This window comes from Haliotis asinina, chromosome 16 (genome assembly GCF_037392515.1).
Source record: "Haliotis asinina isolate JCU_RB_2024 chromosome 16, JCU_Hal_asi_v2, whole genome shotgun sequence".
NCBI lineage: Eukaryota > Metazoa > Mollusca > Gastropoda > Lepetellida > Haliotidae > Haliotis > Haliotis asinina.
Window position 1 is genome coordinate 8,300,355 of NC_090295.1, and position 18,715 is coordinate 8,319,069.

General features: G+C 36.2%; 1 protein-coding gene across 2 annotated transcripts in view; it reads right to left on the reverse strand.

Moving 5' to 3' along the window:
- Positions 1-18,715, reverse strand: part of LOC137268760 (zinc finger protein castor homolog 1-like) — a 50,529-nt gene that overhangs the window by 12,492 nt on the left and 19,322 nt on the right. The window lies entirely within an intron of this gene.

Below are 18,715 nucleotides of genomic sequence, written 5' to 3' on the forward strand. Positions count from 1 at the left end.
GAAATATGGAAGAGTCCTCCTACATGACATATTTACATGCAAGGCATTTTGTACATGGGAAAGTGATTTAGTTGGGTTTTACATTGCTTTCAGCAATATTCCAGCATGGTAGGTTCTAAAAGATGGAATCAAACCCAGACTATGCTATCCCGTCGCCCTATACATCTGTGATCTATATGAGACAATGAATATCTGCAATCGATATGAGACAATTCTGAACATCTGTGAGCTATCAGAGATGCTGCTGTACATTGGATATCTGTGATATCTGTAATCGATATGAGACACTTTTGTACATCTGTGAACTACTACCATATGAAACAAATGTATATCTGTTGTATATATGAGACAATTCTGAACATCTGTTATTGATACAAGACAAATGTATATCTGTGATAAGTATGACATCATAACCCCAGTACATCTGTGATCTGTCAGATGCTGCTACATATCCGTTATCAGTGATACATTTCTTTTCATCTGTGATCAATAAGCAACACTTCTGCTTGCTTCTAATCTGTATAGTCTCAAGTCAATTCATCATTCTCAACAGGTGATTTTACAAGAGAATGTATGTCGAAACAATCTGAACAATTGTCTCGTTTTGGGAGACAAAAACACAGACTTCAGGTCATATGCCTTACTGTAACCTAACTAAATTGATTAATACAGAAGGTAAATACATTCTACACACACACACTATTGTAACAAATGTACATCGATGTCAAACTGACAACATCATTAATGATGCTGCTTGTCATGATCACAGATGTAACCACACAAGCTCCAGGGACACTTGACGAAACACAATATGCAGCACGCTGAAATCATACACTTTCAAAATATTTGACTCAAAGTTCACATACTCCACACACCACAAAAACCCCAGGAGGTAGAATTTCACACAGTGTTTTATACAGTGTACAGTATCTCAACAACCAGCTTGTTATATTTGTCCAGATTTCCACATGATATGCTGAAGTTGCAGTCCGAAAGAGGCAGGATAGGAGAAGAAATGAAAGATGATGTTTCACATTTCCAGAAAGAGGGAAGTATCAAGTGTCGGAGACCACATGTCCAGGCAACAAAATCACACATGAAACCCAAAACTGTATTTTTGATTCAAAACCTTTGTTTTCAGATAACAGGGCAATTATGGTCTTATCAGACGACAGGGTAAAGTGACACAGCGACCTAAGCTCCAGCAATTTAGGAACAAAAAAAAATTGCTTTCCACACGTGGTATGATCAAATATGTAAAATTATCTAGGACATGAAGATATGTCTACTTTACCACCATAATTTGCCTTTCAAGTTGAGCTAATGACTTTCATGTTTGTGCTTTCTAGGCTACACTGCTTTATTGTGGCATCCTGTCTTGTTCATAATAATTATTGTATCTGAGTGAGTGAGTGAGTGAGTGAGTGAGTGAGTGAGTGAGTGAGACGTCAACAGTAAACAAGTCATGTACTCCATGTAACAATCTAGAAGAAATAAAGAATTCATTCAAACTTGTATTCATTCAGAAACTGGGACATGGAACATGAAAAAGAGATGGATGCCACACTGATACTAGTTAAACAACATAAACCACTTTAAGGTTGAACAATACTAAAAACTTCATGGTTTGTGCTGAAACATTTACATAGCTAGTTTGCCTGAAGTCTTTAAGTGTCATTGTCTGCTGAGTTTGTCCTGTCATATGGATTTCTATAAGCTAATAGTACAAGATTAGAGAAACTTTAGACAACTCTGACTTCACCCTAATGACTAAAGTCGAGGATTTCATACACATGGGCTCCTTGTTAATGATTTCGCAAAAAGATGTCCAATGTTCGAAATTATTCAGGCCTAGAATGTAATAAATCTTATAAAGCAAACAAAGGTTTGAGTGCTCCATAAATTAAAAAACAACATACAAAAATAAAATAAAATCCAGAACTAGTATTAAGAAAAGGAAAAATCATGCCTATATATAACATATTCAAAAAACATTTTAACTGACTTGTTTGAATGGCATATTTATAAGTTTGAAGTTGGATAGAACAAGTATACATGGATGACAACTTCCTTAATTCTAGAGCATGACAAGATTTTAATTAAAACAAAATATATTTTAACCTTACTCCAGTAAACCTATATGTAAAGCTCTTGTCTTTCTGAGTAAGTGTATTGATGAAGGTAAAGGGCATATAAACGGATGTTATATACATTCCCAACAGCTATTCACACACTTTACAGTGTTGTGCAGTATAAAATGGTATACCGTACACAGCTCACCACTGACTTCTCTACCTGTAAACATACAACAGTGTATTGCCAGGAAACCACAGGTTACAGCTTGTATGTAACTTACACAATCAAATGCACATTTATATGCTCGTGTAACGCTGACTGCAGTTGATGGTTTTACTTCAGTAAGTGGCTTTTGTGGAATTTCTTAGCTGACAGATACGTCTTTACAAACTAGATGATTGGGACGATATGCACCGACTATGGAAACGCTGACCATTTATAAAACGTGTTAACACAAACACCACAACTGGAAAGAAGATAGAGCAATATGACACAAGTGTTCATTCACTGCAAAAGATTTTGTCCTCAATATCAAAGCCAGTCTTTTCATGATTGTAAATTATGGCCTTTTTGGAACTTGTGAGTAAAACTACCTTTTCAGAAAAAAATGTTTTGGCTTTGCTCCAGGACTGTTGAAGAAGAGTTGGTGTGGACAAAAGGGACGAGAGCATTCCTCGCAAGTGCACAAATAACATATTGAATTGTCACAAAACAAATCTCGCAGCTTTGGTTTGGTCTTGATATATTTACATTTCATTTCTCTCAAACTTGTAGGCTCAAAACCATAAACTCTGTGCAAAATATGCATGGCTAACCGAGGTGACATTTTGTGAAATGTATACTTGTGATCTGGACTAGATTTGGGTGTTAGCTGTTTAACTGTCAATTCAAAATATGTACGTCACAAATAAAGCTTGATCACAGCATTCACTTTGAACTCAAGAGAAAAATACATTCCTGTCTAGATATTTTCTCAATGCAAAAAATAAATATGTATCCACTGTGTAGCATAGAGACAAAAGTTACATGGATTAAGATTTGAACAGCGTCAGGTTTGGGAATAGCTGGAGCTGGGATAAATTGGCAGGGAATTTTTCTGTTGGGTGAGACAGGGCCTTGAGAAGACAAAGGTTCTGGGAAGTGTGTACCAGAGATCTCAAAGAGGACTTTAATAGTTGGGATAGCTGGCTGAGAAAATTTTGAGATTTTCACAAGAAAATAAGATCCTGCTGAGGGAAAAAAAAGAAAGATTTTTTTTAAGTTTTAAGAAGCTTCCCTGGAAATACAATAACCTTCTTGTATAGAATGACACATAAGTCATGATTTAGGGATGGGTTAAAATGAATTATGCACTCTCTAGGAACAACGGAGACAAGTAGTACAGTCACAGTGGTTACCATGATATGAAATATGAATGTATTGTTGAGGTGAGGGACAGCTTGGTATGGCTGTACACCCTTACATCAGACTGGCAGGTCAGGCTGGGAGAGGCAAACCATGGAAACTCAGGAAAGCAGACACAGTCAACCACTATCTACTTGCCCATGTATTAGTGGTACTGTTTAAAAGTCAATGTTAACAATTTGAATGTATTTATTCATGATCATGACAAGCTGAATAAAATTAAAATTTGAATTATCAAATTATTGTAATCATGTACCGATGAAAGGAATAAAGGTATAGAAAAAAAAGGTAAATAAATTAGCCACAAAAATAGAGGTAGAGATTAGGGATAAGGAAATAGGGATTAACTATGAAATGGGCAATGTCTGAAAGACAAAGTGGATCGATCAAATGTCAAAAATATATTAAACATTCTAATTTAGATGTTCATAAGTTACTAGATGTCACATTTTTTTCACATTTCTCTTTTCAGAAATAATAATCTGTATAGTGTCAAGACTTTTCTTGTCATCAGATGTGTGGTCATCGTTCTCAGTATGGCTAGATATGTGAGGTATGGGCAGTTTGTGAGATGTGGCTTGTATAATATGTCAACACAGCCGACCTCTGACCTCCCTCCTTCCCTCATCTGATACAGCTGTAGACAGATAAACAGCCATATTTGGAGATTCCAAATTAAGACTTTCAAAAATGCTATGAATTTGAAATAATTACGGTGATGCATCCCTTGAGGGGCATAACAAGCACACACAATCCTGTCAGCAATTAGACCCAGTAACATTAAACATTAACCAAGACCCCAAATTATCTGAAATATACTTTGGAAATACTCTACAAGGATTGGTATTTTTTGCTGTTGTTTTTTTTTTTATGAAAAAGTAATTCTGTTTCTGCCAGCCACTGTTCAAGATTGAAAACTTGAAAGAATTGTAGCATAACAATATTGAATAAGTGAGTGAGTTTAGTTTTACGCCGCAGACAGCAATATTGCAGCTATGTGGCGGTGGTGTATAAGTAGTCACTAGACCAGACAGTCTAGTGAGCAACAGCATGAGCATCAATCTGCACAATTGGGAGCCGATGATGTATGTTAGCTAAGTCAGCAAGCCTGACCACCCAACCTTGTTAGTCACCTTTTATGGCAAGCACGGGTTGCTAAAGACCTATTCTACCCTGGACCTTCACGGGGTCACATTGACCCAAATGGGCCTGCCAGCTGATGCACTCAAATTACTCAAATAGGCACACACAAGCATGCAAGCACCCATGCACAAACATGGACACACAGACACAGACAGACAGACAGACAGACAGACAGACAGACAGACAGACATACACACACACACAAAAAACAAACAAACAGACACCATTAACTGATAGCAAACTATGAGACTATGCATAGATAGATGCTCATGCTATCAATCATTGGTTTTGTTTCAGACTTGAAATCTTTCTGTGTGTGATGAAGGTTTAAGAGTCCACTTAGCAATTAATTCATAAAGTCCTTCCAACCAGACTCATTTCCTAGTATATTGATCATGACACTTCATCACATTAATATTTGTGTTTGTATTTCTTCTTTATTCACATCTATACTGATTATCAATTTTTATCACAATAATATTTATATTTGCATTTTTTTATCTATTTTCATTTGGAATAAAATGCATGTATTATAGATTCAAAGCCTTGCTTCAATGAACTAATTACTTCTAAAAATAGAAAAAAATATATACTTTTTCTTCGCTAGAGAATTTTGATAGAATACTTAGCAAAATAATACCAACCTGCTTCTTCAGTAAGCTATGTATTCCTCAAAATAGATTATTTCCTTTTTTAAAATCAACCTTCCTTAAAAGCATCTTTCGTTGTTATTTCACAAATGTCTTTTTTGAGAAATAAATCTCCTAAATAAATCAGGTTGGTCATGTTGTCTTGAAGGTGAAATATTTCCTTGAACAAACAGTCTTATCTAAATATATGTGTCCCCATTCTTAGCTGACCTTCATACAGTACTTTTCATGTTCTTTCTAAAAATGAATATCTTTCGTACTTTGGAAACAAGATATTTTCAAAAGCCCGATAAAGAGCCCCAGCTATCAAAGCGTTAAGTCATGCCTAGGGCTCCTAGTATGTAGGTTGGGTGAATCATAAAAATTTGGTAATTTACAATAATACACAACAATAAATGTCAGACGGCAATACGACAGCAAAGCCTCCTTGTTTTCAAATTTATGTCGAACTTGTGTATTTCATGGCTCAGGTCCCAAAATCTCAGAAACTAAATACCGAATTTCATAGGGAATATCAGGTATTTTTGAGTTCGGCAAACAAGGAGGGCCTATCTTGTTTGGTTTTGCTGAAGAACAAATATTGCTAAGATAGACAGGCCAGGCAAGAGTGATAAGCTATATTGTTCGTAACTATGGAATTTACAGAGAAACCCGTACTGCTGGATAATGTTTATCCGGTCAGGGAACACACAGTTTTCAATATTTACCTCTCAAGTAGTGGTGAATTTGCCTTTCAAAGAATTATGGAGCTATTTCTGAATACTGGTGGGAAATATGGCAAGTTTTTGATGTTTCTGAACTTGATGAGAAAGCTGTCAATAGTGTTATTATAGCTGTCCAGTCAAGCATGACAAGTCTCACAACACAACCATGACTAAGACCACAGTAGAGACGTCGACTGGTAATAACTAGATAAATAGCTTAAACTGAATTCAAACTGAAAAAGCTAAATTACATATTAAACATACAGCCACACCTTCGAGGTAAAATAGTTTTATACAAGAAACCTGACATTTTTCATAAGAATATTTCTAGATCAGTGGAAACATAGATCTAGATATTTTCCACTGAAACTGACACAAATAGAACACAAAATGAACTATGGGCTCATTGCGAACATTTCTATATTTCCAACAGGAGAGATGTAAACTGTATGTCATATTCAGACATATGTGGACATCACAAATCTTATCGTGAGGATATGACACTGATGACATGTTCAACCATAAGAGGATTTTCACTGTTTTCACCGTCACGAATATGCACAAAGTTTGTAAATACACCACAATAAAAGTCATATATTAAACTGGGACATATATAACCAAAATATGAACAAGATCAGACTACGTAATGAAAATGCCTATTAAAAAAAAAAAGCGTCCAAGGATTAAAACTTCTTACAAGTGCTCCAAAAATAATTTCCTTGATTTATTCTGTAACTTCTAATTAAATTTCCTGACAACAAAGTTTCTGAGAAACTGATCAAAGAACGAAAACATAGATATCAGTCTATTCAGAATTTTTTTTTCCAAACTAGAGACATGCAAGTACTTCATTGTTCCTTAATTAGTGTTCGGTGACATTTCCCAGAAAATGGATAACTTCCCTTGATAATCATCTTGTGAAACCTAAGAACTTGTTCAAATTTACAACAATTACTGGAATCGCTTGAAACTTCAACATCATAATAATAGCATGAAGCGTCTCGGGCTCATTCCTTCGGCTGCTGATTAAAACATTTCATATATTATTGATGGAAGTGTTCTTAATCACCTGGCATATTTCTAACACTTCAGTCAGAGTTGACCAAGTGCAATGAACTCACTTTCCCATCATTGACCACAGCTTGCAAAGAACAGGGCCCGATTTCACGAAACAAACTTAAGTTTTAACTCAAATCTCAAACTGAGTTTTGACACTTTGAAACAGCTGAAGTTTCATCTCAACTGCATTTTTTAGACTATAAAAGTCCAAACAACTAAAGAAATCTGTCCACCATATTCAGATTGTCCACTATGTTTGAGCTGGATATCAATTTCCTTTCATTCTGGAAAATGCATGTTCCTGCATTTTCTCAAATTTGAGCAAAAACTTTAACTTAAGTCAAAACTCAGACTTAAGTTTATTTCGAGAAATCGGGGCCTGGTCCTTATTCGTCTTCCAAAACTACCATTTGAGCAAAATGTTCCTCCTTTCAAACCAGTTTCACATATCAACTGTTTTGCAAAAGAATTCCTTTGCAATGAAATTTCGTTCCTTTTGTACCTATTTTTGTGAAACTGTCTGGTTTGACATCTAAAGTAAATGCACCATATGTTTCAGCAATGTCTTCGTTATGCTTTTATACAAACATTAATACAAGATACCTTTCAAGATTGATAAAATATATATATACAGAAGTTTTCATTCGGAAAAATATACATACCTTTTTACTTAGCATCTCATGTTTGATTTACAGATTATTTATAAAAATAAGTGATTAAGTTTAGTTTTATGCCGCTTTTAGCAATATTCCAGCAATATCACAGCATGGACACAACATAAATGACCTGCACAAATTGTATCCATGTGGGGAATCGAACCCAGGGTGGAGTGTGATGAGCAAATGTTTTAACCACTAGGCTACCCCACTGCCCCATAATATAACTAAAAAATGACTCTATGTAATGTCATCATGAATAATCATATCAACTGATCAGCCTTCTCAAGCTGATGCCTGTGTATTTAGTCCTGTCAAAATACTGCAGTATTTCTGCTGGTAGACAACAAAGCATAAAACATCAATGCCTGGTTGACTCACTATTTTCAATTATCCTCTGAAAAAGATTCCTTTGGACATATAAAGTCAAACAGAGTCGACAATTAAATAAAAGGATCACTCAAAATCAGTGATGAGACCAGGTGCTGGCAAACATGGTAATTACTACTGCCCCATCAACGGCACTTGCCGCTGACAGCTGGAATATATGAGTGAGTGTTTGTTTGTTGTCTACCGCATAAAACGAACACTGGGTAAACCTGTGAAATCAATTATTTCAATGCCATAAAGGAGGTCATTAGATAAAATGTTACTGATAGTTGAGAGATAAATGATCTGAACTCCAAATAAGTGTGATGCACTTTATCACGTGTCAGGTCAACTCACCTCCCATATTTGTCTGTACAAATGTAAATATCAGAAAAACCACTTTCAGAATAATGTACAAAATAAAAACAGAAATACAGTCTATCAGCATCAAGAAAAGTCAAGTAATTTCTGAGCCTGGGCATTGATATCATCCTTGTGACATTAACAATGATGTCATATCACTATTCACAAACAATGGGGGCAGTGCAGTAGCTTAGCGGTTAAAGTGTTGGCTCCTTGTGCCAAAGACCCAGGTTCGAATCCTCACATGGGTACAATGTGTGAAGCCCATTTCTGGTGTCCCCTGCCTTGATATAGCATGAATATTGCTAAAAGTTCCATAAAACTATACTCATTCTGTCAGTCACAAACAATGAAAACAATGGAACAATGCTCAGTGACAATTACAGAATATATTCCTACATATATCCATGCTATATGGGTAATAGTGGAAGACTGATTAGGGGCGTATTATTTATTAATTCATTATCAGCTGTAATTACACTGTAATAGAGACAGGGAGTGGGAAGTATCACACATTAATTATGTTAGAAATTACAAGGGCCTTTTTGTGAGTGGGTGATTGGATTTAGAAATGGAATTTGAAAACAATGATCCTTCAATCAACTATTTAACATGAGATCTCCTCCCATGGTGCTCTGTCCATCTGCCATTCATAATTAATTTCAAACACTTCATGGATCATACTGATGACCCCTGCTTTATCTACTTCCTTGTTTAACAATCATCCCACAAATGTATGTTATTCCTTCCTAAAACCCTTCCCTTGACACAGGAGTGGAAAAACAGACATCAATATTTTAATAACACAATATCAATACTTCAACATTAAGACCTCTGATGGTAGACAATGGCTAAGTGAAGGGGTCAAGTGTGCAATGGCTTTCAATAATTTCCCTTAAAGCATCTTTACAAAACTGCATCCACATATCCCTGTAGCAATTACCAGTACCCAACTTGGGAAGTTAGACAAACACTTTTTAATAGATTGTGATCAAATGTGCAACTCAGGTTTTGTTCTAGCTTCTGGTGTCCTGCATTGATTGCCTGGGCTGGGTGTTAACTACTGGCAAGGTTGGGCTGCCTGCTTGCTCGCCTGCCTACCAGCCCACAAGGGGATTAACAGTCATTGATAATTCATGCCTTGTTTACTGCATGCTTCATTGAGAAAAGAAAATATAGCCAAAGATGAATGTCATAAAATGCATAGAACCGTGATGAAATTTTGCTGAACATATTGCCATGGAAATTGACAACATCATCAGATTGGAAACAATGGCTGGCTGGCTACAAGGGAGTGACCACATCCCAGATAGACAAGTTCCTTCCGGTCCCATACAGATCTAGTCTCCCAAACCTTCCAAACCGCAGCCACCTTATCAGAGTCTACAGTAACCATGGCAACCTGACACATCAAAGGGGGCCAAGTCCTTGTTGACTAATCTTGACAAGTCCGCACAGCCAGGTATCATCATGGACACATCAATTTTTCACAATAGCACCACTTGAGTCCAGCCCAAATCAATTCGTGACAGTTGATCGGCAAGGGCTTTTTAAGAAGTTTATTGGAAAATTACGCCCTGTCAATCTGTTACCATGACAATGGAGCAGTCTCACCTGTGCTAGGGTGTTTGATATTCCTGTGTGGGACCTTAACAGAAGACATTACAATACAGTTACTTATAAGCACACACCTATGGCTTGGGTTGATGTTAGCAATGACACAGGCAATCAGCTAATGTTAAGGCTCTTGAGTTTGAAGCATCAAGAGTTCTATCTCACAGAAATTTAAAAGATAACAACCATGTAATGCGAAGGGAGTTGAAATTGCATCAACTATATTTTCCCATTCCAATGTCAACACAGAAATTAAGCACATATTTCTTTTCACATGATTCAACATATCTTCAATCATGACTCAGAACTTGACAGTGTCAACAAAATATCCACATGACTAGTCAGAGATGTAATGTCACATCTACTAGACTAAATAGTTATAACGCAAGACAAACTAAAATAACATATTCTTTACCTTCTTCAGTTTTTTTTTAAAAAAACTAGCAGAGGCAGATTGAGAATTTTGAAAAATGGAGGGAGCACATTATAAGCAAGCAAAAACTGTGAAGCTTTAAACAGTAAGGTGTTTGAAATAAATGTGGGGTGCAGCACTAATGTCGAACTCTGTTGCTGCTTATGTCCTAGTGCGACATCATGGTGTAGATTTTCAAAGCTCTCTTAGCAGTAAGATAGGCGTAAATTAATGTTAATGTTACAATGGCACAACTATCTTAGCACTAAGAGAACTTCGAAAATCTATGCCCTGATCTTATATCAGATTTGGTGGTCAGGGTAAACATCATTTAGTACCTCTCTTAGCCACATTTCAGCTGTGTCAATCACTGGAAGCAAATAACACTTCTGTGGGAAATAACAGCATGATGGATAGCAGCTGAGTAGCACAGTGGGTTAAAACAGTCACTCACGATACTGAAGTCCTAGGTTTCCTTCCCCTCATGGCTAAAATAGTGGGGCCCGTCTCAGGGGGTCCTCTCCATCACATTGCTTTAATTTACGTTTGTGATGACATTCCTTTGTCCATTCACTACTTTTCAGGAATGGAAAGATGTGTACTAGTTTCAAATTAAAAGACTTCATTTTGTCATTTTGACATCAAATTTGATAACAGAAATATTCCCAATAGTTTGAATGTAAGTTAAGTAGCGTAATATCCTCGTAACTCTACATTCCTTAAAAATAATGTGCCTTGGCTCCATTATGCTAATGGAATGGAAAGTTACTTGGACATTATTACCCTCCGCGAAATATTTCTGAAAGGAGCATTAAACCTTGCTCGCTCACTCACTCATTCAACATGAAGAGACTCACTTTAATCCTGTCTATTGCAGGATCAAAAGAATACACAAAAACCTGTCATACATCCGGTTATCTATCCTCAATAATCCAGCACATTATATTTTCCATCCGTTGAGATAAATATGCAGGAATCATTTGCCAGCTTAGTTTTATTTCTCTAACTTAGCACAGAGTTTTGCTTGCTCATGAGAGTAATTTGATTGGACAGCTGTGATCCAGAAAATCATATCAGGCTAAGCTATTTTGAAATGATGGCATTTATCAACCAAAGCACAAAGCCTGACCACTTGATCCCATTACTTGCCTTGGGACGAACAAAGGTTGTTGAATATCAGTTCCAACCTGGAACTTTATAAGTTGTACAACTCTCCCGCCTTTTACACACCATGTGCGAAAAATTCACCAGTCCACTAGCCCATGATTAGTGAAAATCCAGTCTGGTCAGTAAATCACCAGTCACTTGTCTGACCTGGTCAGTGAAATTTCATGAGGTCATTTGTTTTTGTTTGTTTATGGTATTTCACCTATTTGCAATCTTATGTTTACTTTCTACATTCAAAATTCAGGTAAATGTATTATTTTGTAGGCTAGTGACTTTCAGGCATAGCTAGCCTGATTGGCTAGCAACATTTGGAAACTGATTACACCCTGCATGTACTAGTAAGGACACATTCAAGCCTGGGAATTCGCATATGCATCAGCTGCACCGAGTCAGTAACTTCCACACAAATGGTTTTCCTTACCATTTATTTCATCTGCTCATGCATCATCTAAAGAGCCTTAAATGACCAAAGTTATTTAAGAATACTAATGTCAAAGAATTCCAAACACTGAAGGATAGAGAATTCCACATATAATCTTTTCCCTCACTAAAACAACATGGCCAACACCAAGAGTGTTGTTTTTAAGGAAATATACATTGTATTGTTGACAGTTTTATTACTGGGGAATTTCCAGTATTTTAACGACAATGATATATATACGACAGCAGAGTAAGGTATGTTTAATTAATGTGCAATAAAACATGACTGAAGTGTGGAGGCTGACATCGTTTCCCCCTACACTTTACCATAAACTCTTGTAGCATAATTGAGATTAATCAAAACTTCACAGTTTCAGTCAAAACCTGCCTGTGGCGTCATGTCCCAACCTGTGACCAGCTTCAGTTTAATATCTCAGAATTATTATGTGAGTACTTCTCCCAACACCAAATAGTTCTGTAACAAAGACAACACTTCCAATACACCACCTCTATGCAGCACACAAAAAGAGATACAAATATATGCTTGTCTTTTAACTGGTAACAGTTTAACAACAGACCAATAGTACAAGTACTGACTTTACAGAAAGAATAATTCTTCCCAAAAAAAATGACTGACCTGGAGGAATAATTCAATCAATGAAATCAGCACAGTGTCACAGTTCATTTATACATTAACATGCAATAAATGTATGGTGAGAAAATACCACAGGTTAATAAACTGTAAATCTCTAAAATCATGAGCCACATAAGTTATCATAAATTCGAGCCAAGTAATTAATTCTTTCAGAATATATTTCATTACAAATCCATAGGGAGTCCTTACATGTTGAATATATCCACAATTACTTTAAAGTGTTCAATACAGAATACAAAGCTTTGTCCCCCAATGTTGTTGCCAGGGCTGATACAATCAGCTATGCCAGATTATTGGGCCAGTTATCTGATCTTAACATTGCATGCAAGCAATAAACACAAAAATACCAAAAAAAAATCAATGCGATATTTGTATTGCTCTATCAAAGCAGGACTCAAATACTGTCCACTGGGTGATGAATTTGAAATTTAATCTGAGCAATTGATTGTGAGTCTACAGGTGAGAACACGTTCAGGTAAACGTAAAGATATGATTGGACTGAGCTCCACAAGTAGATGATACTTCTCTAATGTTGTAGCAATTCAACAACACAAACATCTCATATTGGATAATAGCAGATTATTTTGTCAATTAAATGTCTAGTATTTAATCGCAATTCTTGCAATGATAATGTTAAGAATCCATATTGGAACATTAAAGTAAATGTTTTGGCTTTTGTTTTCTTGAAATGATACCAATTCTGTGATTTTGCTATCATATAGAATACTTTTAATGGAATTTTAAAGAACTGGTTTCATCATGATTATGACTGACAACACATTTCTAAAAGTAAAAAGAAATACATCATTCAAACATCAGTAAAGAACAATGTCAAACACATTGTCTACCTATTTAAAGTCACATTACTGTTGATAATTCTTCACATCTGTGTTTCCTTTAGCAACCACAAACTTTTCACTCTACTGAGGAATATGCCAACAATGCATGCCAGGTTGAATTGAAGAAATTCTCAGGTCATACAAAATGCTAAAAACTACACTGACAAGTGTACAAAATCAACCTTATAGAACAAGATATCTGTTAACACAAAACCTATAAGTGCAGTCAGTAATAGAAATATTCAGGTTGGTCAGGGCTGCATCTGATTCTTCCAATATATACATATATACTATTTTCCTGTCCAAACTCTAGCAAGACAGATCAAGTAGGCCAAATGAAAAAACATGTTGTGGTCCTGATTACATGTCTTTAAACACTTCGGGTAAGTAGGTAGGAAGTAAAGTACAAACAAATAACACATTTTTCAAAGCTGAATTGTGTATTCAACCAAGCTTGAGGCCATCATGTCAACTTTCTCAATCTGAATGACTGATGTCCGTCATTGCTGGGAAAAAACAAATGTATCTGAAAGCTTATTTATTCATACCACTTAAAAAAATACGATCAGCACCAGAATTCAAAGATCAGTCGGGTAATCAGAAGAACTTTTTTTATGCCCTACAGTAATATAAAGAATAAACAGATCTTTAACTCTTTTTCAGAAGTATAGAATAAGTTGTGCACAGAGCACACTACCAAAAGCCTGCAGACCGAATCCTATTTGTTTTTATGAAAGAAACCATCAGTGCTTGACTGTATGTGGGAATATGTTTGTCAGTGCAATTATCAGCCACATTGAAAACATTTGAGCAGAGCTATTAAGAAGAAACCCTTATGCTACTTTACACAGAGAATTGCATCAAGTCCACATGCACTTAACACTGTTGAAGGGTCAGTTTCCTTGAGAAGGCGTGGCTGCAGCTGGAGGGGAGTGGTCAGCTTACATCACAGGTAGGTGAGGCACGGTCTGAGCCACGATGACCCTGATGGTCAGTGATACAACACAATACACAAACAAAGGCTATTTTCTCTAGCTCTATTCCATTGCTAATGCTATATGCATTGCAGGTCACAGGTCAGACCGAGGTTATTTTCTCATCCTCATACTCCTTTCCACATCCATATTTTGAGCAGTCAGTGAGAGAATCAGTGAAGCAAAGTTTGAATCTTCTACAAGCATCCAAAGTTGGAGAGATTAAAAGACTCAAAACAAACAAACAAAAAAATACTATAACAATGTCTTTTTCATTTTGAGTTCAAGTCTGAAATGACCTCACAACAATCACAAAAAGTAAGAAAAATGGTCCACATGTTTCTGGCAAAGTCAATGAATTTATTTTAGACTAACATAAAAAGATCCGATCATTTTTCCTTAAATAACACTGTCATAAATTTGATCTTATATCATTTAATGAGAGTCCAAATAAATCACACAAAATGTCTGACAAAAACCATAACAACCTTTTCATTAACACCACTTGAGCACTATACCATCTGAGGGTGTGTGACAGTATTATAGATAGCTAAACAGCAATTAGCTCAAGCAAACTTTGAGACAAACATGTCTCCTTACAAGCCTCAATATTTATTGGCTGGTGGCCCAAACCAGAAATTCCAGTATTTTGGAGAGAGAGACCCATAATAAAGCTGATCGTCACTAATTCTTTGCTTGGGCTCATGACACCATGGCAACCAATGGAACTATAGAGGATTTTCCAATAGAGTTGACAAACAGGGCATGGGCATAGAAATCGTAATCACTGTTACACCACCTAATGTTTCTGTGAAATCTGCCAACCCGGGTAAGCTGTTCAATTGAATTAAGATATATCAAAAGTTTTCGCCAGTCAAAGATCTTAAGCAAGCACACAATCGGGCAGTCATGGCCCTGGCAACTGGTAGTCAAGGGGACTGAAAGACAAATTCTATCATTTGACACGAGGACATTTCTCAGTATAGGGTACGGCCTACTAAACCATAATGCCTAGTGATTCCGCAAACTTCCATAAACATGTGGGCCAACCAGCCTGAAATCAGAGGAAAATTGTTTGTACTTGTAAGGAGTTTGCTGGGCTGTAGAGCTATATCTATAGACATTATGTATGAATGTCTTGCCATTGGTTCATCAAGCAGGTTATTTCAACCTAACATTGGGTCTGTAAGACCACCATATTTAATCACTCACAATTCTATTCAAACACAAATATTGAGCAGAGAGTCTCACAATAAAAACTATTGGGTTTATGTAGCTTGTATAACTCATAAAACATTGATTTATGCAGGAAATGCCCTTAAATTCAAATTTATCAATATTTATCTGTCTCGAACCCTTGTCTTGTTTATTTTAAACTATTAGGCACTGAGAGGTGAGTTCCAAATACCTTACACAATATTGATCATAAAGCACACAAAAAGGGGGAAAAGGTTATCTGAAGCTTTATATTAATACAAATTTTCAATTTCAGAAAATAACACATTTAATTTTTTTACAATTTTTCATTTCAAATTTCTTGCAGAACCTTAAAAAACAAATTTATTTTGGAGCCATGCAGGAAAATATGTGTCACTGTGACTATGAGAGTTTAAAAACATTACTGCCAAAACAAAGTAAAAGATAGATAATATGAAACATAACAACTCAATAATGCTTTTTTCTCATAGAGACAAAAATATTTAGTCCATTGCTAGGAAGGCTGAAACAGGTTCAGGCAGATTGCCAGTTCATTGAAAGATAGCACTATTAATACAAATATCAAGTTCTGGCACACATGCATTACATATATTCAGTGGTATATTCATATTATATTCAGTGTTCCTCATACTGAAAAAAAACACCAGCTAGGTATGTAAAGGAAAGCCTGAAAGCTATCATTGTGAGTACTGTAAGCCCTGACATATACAATGTGTGAAGTTTATAACGTTTTTATAAGTGACTTGAATCTAAATTTATTCTCTTGTCATGATTTGCAACTCCTACATTCATAAATATTACAGACAGACTACCTACTAAGAGAACGTTATCAACTAGCTTCTCAGCTGAATGTTCAAGAATCACAATTATGAATTATCAAATCTTATCTGATGAAGTAATGTACAAGTGTACCATTGTTTTGTACATTTGGAGCAGAGACAAAAAAATACTGATAAAGAGTTTATCAAATAGGGAGAAACGATAGCAAATTGCCTGACCTGTTTTCAGTAGAAATTATCAGTTTTTATCAGACCACACAATATGAAAGAATTGTGAAGCACAAGTGCTGGTACTTTGTACTGCACAACAATGTTGTGTCATGCAATTTATCTTCACCTCACTATCCCATGATCACTTCTGACATCAATTTTCTCCAGAAACAACATTAAAATGCACCTAATGTTAAACAGCAGATCCTAATACATTTAACACAATAGAAACTTACTTATGGTTATATTAACAACATTCCATATAATTTTAACTGAGTTCATAAATGTAAACAAGTTTGGAAAAAACTTCTTGCAATTGAACTTAATATCACAAGTTGTCTGCACAATAGGATTTAATTGATAAGTTTTCAAATCGACTCATCATCTGACACATTACCCATGAATTCTGTAACATCACACAGCTCAAATGTTCCATCATTGTTCTTGACTTGCATCTCTCTCTGGGAGGCCTCATCACCCATATTGCAGAATGAAAGAGCAGGGTAAAACACTCATGCTATCAACCATGGGCTTAACTGTCATATTGCTGACTCAGACAAAATACAAAACTTGCTTACTTTTTCCATGGGTACCTTTTATTTAACCAGCGAACACTTCACTCATTTCATTATGACAGGACCCTGTGACTTTCAACTGACTTTGAACTCTGATATGGGATATTTTCGCTGAAAAGTCTCTGAAGTTAGGTAATGCTATCCTAAGTAGTGATTGTGCAGACAGACTTGCTGAGTCTCGCATTAGACTGACACAGTTATGAGACCTTCCTCAACATCTTTCTACTCAAGGGGAGACATGGTCTTGTGGTTGATGCTATAGCTCATTAAGGTAAAGACACAGGTTCTAAATGAATGAAGCCCATTTTGGGAGTCCCCTGCCATAACATTGCCGAAAATTTGCTAAATGGTTTAAAACCACTTATTCCTCCTACTCAACACTTGATACGGAAATCAGTCTCATACTATCATAGTTCTTAGTTCATGTACCTGAAACAACTGTCTTGTTTCAACTCAGCCGCCCATCCAAGTACAAAGAGTGCCACAGAGCACCTACAGAAAAATGTTCTACTGTTTATGATTTCACAATAAATTATTGTCATGGGCATTATTCCCGATGGATATGAATAAAGGAGTTATATTACGACAGCCAGTGTATGGAAATAATGTCTTCTCATAAACTAATCATCCATGGAAACATCCCACAATCATCAATGTCTTTACATCGGTTGTCTTGACAATAGTATTGAAGGTGTCACACGCATAGCTGCCTAGGTAGGTGGAAATCATTCCCAACCTTCTTGCCTCTAAATTATTGAACAGAGACTCTTTCTTCCCTAGCATCAGTGATTCCAAACAACAAATACATTTCCCAGCAACAGGGACAGGTATTTCCATACATGGAATGAATTAACTTACCGAGTAGCCTGCCAACCCATCACACATTTACAGACACACTGTGGGCCCATTATCATAATTCTCATTTGATACTGAACATTAACTAACAAATTAATATGGACATGTCTCGCCAAGATTCAGTAATAAAACAGAAAAAGAACAATTGTGCCCCTAATGGACCATTGGTATAATCGGCAAAATCATGTGTGCCTGATTTAATGCTTTCAAAATAAACACAAACATGGGAGGGATGGAGGCGATCAACGCACAGAGCTGTGATGTAATCAACAGCTCAACCAAGCAACATTTCATGAGTCTACGAGCAACAAAAATGCATATTTCTTTTTGTAGTTTTATGATTATGTTACATTAAAGTTTCCAAAACAGCAGTGGCAACAAACCTGAAATGTTTAATGAGCCAAAAAGGAAAAACCAATAAGAACATCTACCCAAATTGCCCCTGCCTTGATAAGCCTGGAATTTAGCTAAAAGCTTCATAAAACAATGCTCCCACTCACTCAACCACCTGATCACCCACCTACCTTGACTAGCCTAAGCATACACTTGGCTTTAGGTGCACTGAATCAGGCA